The sequence below is a fragment of the Coregonus lavaretus genome (assembly GCF_964263955.1).
Source record: "Coregonus lavaretus genome assembly, chromosome: 12".
Taxonomy (NCBI): domain Eukaryota; kingdom Metazoa; phylum Chordata; class Actinopteri; order Salmoniformes; family Salmonidae; genus Coregonus; species Coregonus lavaretus.
Window position 1 is genome coordinate 50,671,894 of NC_139999.1, and position 6,367 is coordinate 50,678,260.

Genomic DNA, 6,367 nt, shown 5'->3' on the forward strand with positions numbered 1-6,367 from the left:
CAAAGTGAAATTGAAGATATCTGTTACTTTTATTTTTGCTTCTATCATGAAGCGATCTGTTCCGTGTGGTTGCCTAAGTGTGGTTAGTGGTTGATGGCGTAATCTTGTGCATGCAATAATATTATGTCAGGTTTACAGGAAAGCACTGAAGGAAATGTGAGGTGATTGGGTTTTTCCTGAGATAAGGAGCTGGGTGTGTATAGTCTTATCAGTCCGCGGTGTCGTTTCCTTCTTACTGGGAAGGGCCAGCAATGTAGCCTACATCGTGATCCGCTTGTGCTATCTTGCCAAGTGTGACTGACATGGGCGCTGGCAAAATGGACATTTACTTGCATATCAAAAACTGTTATTAGTACAAGGTGTATTGGTAGGGGGAAAGATATGTTGTACATTTGTTAAAGCAATTGTTCTTCAATCTATATTATTGAACCTGTAAGTGTAATGAAAATGGCTTAAAGGATCAAGTTTAATGGTTTAATTAGAAATGACAATTTTTGGAAAAACTTGATTTCTCATTCTGTGTTTGCTGAGAACCCTCTTTCCGTACAAAGTGGGCGTGCTGTTTAATAGTGACGAGATCATTATTGGATTATTTTAATTCATCGGTACAGTGGATCAATCCAGTCTGTTGAAGTGGGCACCCAATTTATTTCCCCGTACATCAGAAAAGGACGTTTGAAACATTTTAAAATAGGGGTATTTCCTTTCATATTTGTGTATTTATTTCAATGGGTCTATTTAGCCAGCCAAGTGGCAGTCATGATCAAAAGAACCTAGACTGGTGTGAAGCTTTTGTTAGGTTTAGTGGTTCCGTCCTACGCTTAGCTGTATGAACGGTGTCACCTGCACACGCTGCCATGACAACTCTGGCCTTTTGTGAATTTTAATTTAATTTAGTCCTACAGTTGAATTGAAACTCAATCTACCAGTGATATGATTCAATTATTTCATCTGTCATTCAGATGAGAGCTTTTTAAACAAACGTGGAGCCAGTGGGGTAAAGTACTTAAGTAAAAATACTTTAAAGTACTACTTAAGTAGTTTTTTTGGGTATCTGTACTTTACTATTTATATATTTTGGACAACTTTTACTTCACTACATTCCTAAAGAAAAGAATGTACTTTTTACTCAATACATTTTCCCTGACGCCCAAAAGTACTTGTTTAGCAGGACAGGAAAATCATCCAATTCACACACTTATCAAGAGAACATCCCTGGTCATCTCTACTGCCTCTGATCTGTCGGACTCACTAAACACAAATTATTTGTTTGTAAATGATGTCTGAGTGTTGGAGTGTGCCCCTGGCTATCCGTAATTAAAAAACATGAAAACGGTGCCGTCTGGTTTACTTAATATAAGGAATTTGAAATGATTTATACTTTTAATTTGGATACTTAAACATATTTTAGCAATTACATTTACTTTTGATACTCAAATATTATTTTCCTGGGTGACTCACTTTTACTTGTCATTTTCTATTTAGGTATCTTTACTTTTACGCAAGTATGACAATTGGGTACTTTTTCCACCACTGCTCGGAGCTCTATCTCTCTGTTAGTCAAGCTTTTCCACGAGTTTGTTCAGGGTGATATCTGAGTAATTCAAGGCATAAGACAGTTATTAGAAATGTGTGGCAACGAATCACGAACAATCCAGAGGTTGAATGAAGTGGAAAGTAGACTCTCTTCCAGTTTTGTTCTGTCCTTTTGAGATCAGGGCCCATATTCATAAAGAGATCAGGGCCCATATTCATAAAGCGTCTCAGATCTAGGATCTGTCCATACAATCTTATTCATTATGATCTAAAAGGCGAAACTGATCCTAGATCAGCACTGCTACTCAGTCTTTGTGGATACGAGCCCCCCCGTCCATGTGATCTTATTTGTTATGAGCTAAAAGGCTGATATCATATATCAGCACTCCTACTCTGAGACGTGTTATGAATACAGGCCCAGGTAAGAAAATACTGCTGTTTTGACTAACTTTGTTTCAAAAACAAGGCTTGTTCTCCACACAATCATCTCTCACTAAGAAGGAAGTTGTGTCAAGGATTGCAAATGTAGAAAGACCCAAAGCCACAGTGTACTTTCGTTACAGTACTGTACAGAAGGAAATGGACCCAAGGCTGGCTAGATAAAGTGACCCCGAACTTTGCATGCTCTGATGTAGTTACAAGTATAAAGCTGGCAGTTCCTGTTTTGATTCATGATGTGCTATCAATGACGAGACATATTATTCCTGTCCTACTGCAAACAATGACTCCACAGTTATGGCTGGCCCTCCTAATCAACATGCCCTAACCACATCTTATGTTGTAATGAAGGAGTCGTTTGTTGAAACGTCCTTGTCTCATAGTCTAACACAAAGTATTCTGGTTTTACGTGCCATTATGTTATTATTTTCATCAAACAATCAGTGATTGTTAACTTAATTACATTCAATGGAAATATGCTAAATAGCTTGGATTGCAACCTGAACAGGTAATGTAGTTTACTGTATTACAACTCAATGTTTTTCAAACTTCCTTGAGCTGTAACTGACTCCTGCATCAGTGAATCACTGATCTGATCATTTAGTATGAATGGATTGATCATTCCTTATTACTGAGGTAATGTAGCGTTTGTACACTGCTCAAAAAAATTAAGGGAACACGTAAACAACACAATGTAACTCCAAGTCAATCACACTTCTGTGAAATCAAACTGTCCACTTAGGAAGCAACACTGATTGACAATACATTTCACATGCTGTTGTGCAAATGGAATAGACAACATGTGGAAATTATAGGCAATTAGCAAGACACCCCCAATAAAGGACTGGTTTTGCAGGTGGTGACCACAGACGACTTCTCAGTTCCTATGCTTCCTGGCTGATGTTTTGGTCACTTTTGAATGCTGGCGGTGCTTTCACTCTAGTGGTAGCATGAGACGGAGTCTACAACCCACACAAGTGGCTCAGGTAGTGCAGCTCATCCAGGATGGCACATCAATGCGAGCTGTGGCAAGAAGGTTTGCTGTGTCTGTCAGCGTAGTGTCCAGAGCATGGAGGCACTACCAGGAGACAGGCCAGTACATCAGGAGACGTGGAGGAGGCCGTAGGAGGGCAACAACCCAGCAGCAGGACTGCTACCTCAACCTTTTTGCAAGGAGGAGCAGGAGGAGTACTGCCAGAGCCCTGCAAAATGACCTCCAGCAGGCCACAAATGTGCATGTGTCTGATCAAACGGTCAGAAACAGACTCCATGAGGGTGGTATGAGGGCCCGACGTCCACAGGTGTGCAGGACGTTTGGCATTTGCCAAAGAACACCAAGATTGGCAAATTCGCCACTGGCGCCCTGTGCTCTTCACAGATGAAAGCAGGTTCACATTGAGCACATGTGACAGACGTGACAGAGTCTGGAGACGCCGTGGAGAACGTTCTGCTGCCTGCAACATCCTCCAGCATGACCGGTTTGGCGGTGGGTCAGTCATGGTGTGGGGTGGCATTTCTTTGGGGGGCCGCACAGCCCTCCATGTGCTCGCCAGAGGTAGCCTGACTGCCATTAGGTACCGAGATGAGATCCTCAGACCCCTTGTGAGACCATATGCTGGTGCGGTTGGCCCTGGGTTCCTCCTAATGCAAGACAATGCTAGACCTCATGTGGCTGGAGTGTGTCAGCAGTTCCTGCAAGAGGAAGGCATTGATGCTATGGACTGGCTCGCCCGTTCCCCAGACCTGAATCCAGTTGAGCACATCTGGGACATCATGTCTCGCTCCATCCACCAACGCCACATTGCACCACTGTCCAGGAGTTGGCGGATGCTTAAGTCCAGGTCTGGGAGGAGATCCCTCAGGAGACCATCCGCCACCTCATCAGGAGCATGCCCAGGCGTTGTAGGGAGGTCATACAGGCACGTGGAGGCCACACACACTACTGAGCCTCATTTTGACTTGTTTTAAGGACATTACATCAAAGTTGGATCAGCCTGTAGTGTGGTTTTCCACTTTAATTTTGAGGGTGACTCCAAATCCAGACCTCCATGGGTTGATACATTTGATTTCCATTGATAATTTTTGTGATTTTGTTGTCAGCACATTCAACTATGTAAAGAAAAAAGTATTTAATAAACATTTTTCATTCATTCAGATCTAGGGTGTGTTATTTTAGTGTTCCCTTTATTTTTTTGAGCAGCGTATTTGGGGTTTATTTCCCCACTCCTTCCTCCTATGATCGACTGTGTTGTTCACACAGTGGCAGAGTGCGGGACATGAACTCAACATTGCCACCTACTGATGCTTTGGACTGTCAAAGTCACTGATGAAAAGCCTACGTGCTATGTAGTGAAGCTTTTGAAGGCTTCCATTAACCTTTATAGGGTGTATTTAGACTAGTTTAAGGTGTGACCATTCTACCAAACGCCCTTGTATGAATGTGAGCAGTAGAGTAATGAGTAACAATTTCAGTTACAGACTATGAACAAGGAGAATAATTGTGTTTCTCCATGTTTTCTGTTGTCTCAACATGTTTCACTGTTTTATCATTGTTGTCCAGTAGGGGACAGCACAGTCTCACTAATCCCTGGTGTTTAGTCCTATTCCTCTCCAACCACTACCTCCTAGTCCATGAAGGGTTAGTGTGTTCTCATTCCAATACATCAGTAAAGTGATTTCAGAGAGCATTACTGTTATTCCTACACCCTTCAAATACCAGCCTCCTGGTCCCTAAATTGAGGGTGGTCCAAACTGACAGCCAGTGAGCAATTAAGCATGAGAAGGTCATGGTTGTTCATCAGCAAGAGAAGGTAAAGGTTGTTAGCCCAATGATAAACCGGTAAACAGATAAGAGTTTGCAACTTGTCCGGCTCAAGAGTGAGAGCAAAACAATTATTTGCAAAAAGACCAATACAGTCTGCATATTTGGACTCCTATTGATTTTATTGTTCTTATTTACCCACTGTATGTGTTTGGAACCATTCAGGAAGCACCATTATCAGCTAATGTCTTGGACTTTCCCCCCCAGAATTCCCTTGGAATTGCTGCAGTTTGCTGTACTGCCTGGGAACATGATGTTCCCAATAAACAAATGTACCCTTCTTCTCCTCTGGAGAAAATGTGTTTGCAATGAATCCTCGGAGGCAGTGTAGGTTTTTCGAGGAGGAAGAGGTGGTGAGGGGAGGTAAGAAGTGAGGGAGTGAGTGAGCTCATATGCCTCAGAAGGGAGCTAAGACTTGCACAGAGCGAGAGACCATGCCAGGGTTCTTGCTCGCTCGCTCGCTCACTCACACTTTGCCCTACTAATGCCAAAACAGTTACCACAGCAGATGATGTCCTGCTGCTAGTCCTTCTTTAAGTGACAGTCACCACCTACCATCATGGCCTTAGTTTTAAAATACTAGCTTGCACTGTTAAAGGGATGGTTCGGCCAAATTACAAATGTGTATATATATATATTGTTTTCTTACCGTGAAAACTCTACGTGCAATCCACGTTTTGGTTTTGTTAAACTAGCCACTGCCACCAACTGCATATATTATAATTTTGTAACCAAAGGCCAATACACTTATTTCATTACCAAATCATCTCTAAAAGGGATGTTGTAGCTAACTTTGAGATTATTAATAAAATCCTAATATTGCTTGCTCTGCAGGTGAGTAGTAAAGATGGGGAAAACAGTATTGTTGCTTGATGTCTTTGTTTCACTGTTATGTATTTGAAACTGGTTTGCATTTGTCTTTGCTCCTCATTCTTGCTCTCCCCTCTCTTCCATTTCTCTGACAGGTCACCAGATGTGGTGTGACACAGCCGATTGAATCACTGACAATAAGTATTACGGTATAATGCAGACACTGCCCTGGCTTGCTAGTCTAGCATACCGATAACTAAAACATCCTCAAGAACAAAAACGTCAAATATCGAACCCACTTATCGTTTTGTCTTTTGTATTATGTAACAGGTCCGACTTTGGAAACAGTGGTGGGGACTACGCTTTGTTATTGTTTCAACATGCAGATTGCCCCTTTAAGTTTATACTGTATAACAGTCTAATCATTGAGACTCTGGGGGGAAAGCTACATGAAGGGTAGTCAGAATGAACAAGCATTCTTGGATTTTTTAAAGCACATATGGTTTTGCTATTTCCCAACAAGTCTTTTTTTTTTATAGCCACGGATTATTGATTTTGGATAAACAACTTTTCAGCATCTTTCCTAAAAGGCCTTGTTTAGAGCTTTTTGAGAATCTCTCTATGATAGCTTTATTACTCTGTCCTCACATCAACCATGTTTATTGGTTAAGAAATATGACCTTGTATTTCATAATCTCTCCCGTTAAAAAAAAATCCCTTGTAAGTTTCTCATAGCAGTGTTTTCCCAAATGATGGGTTGAG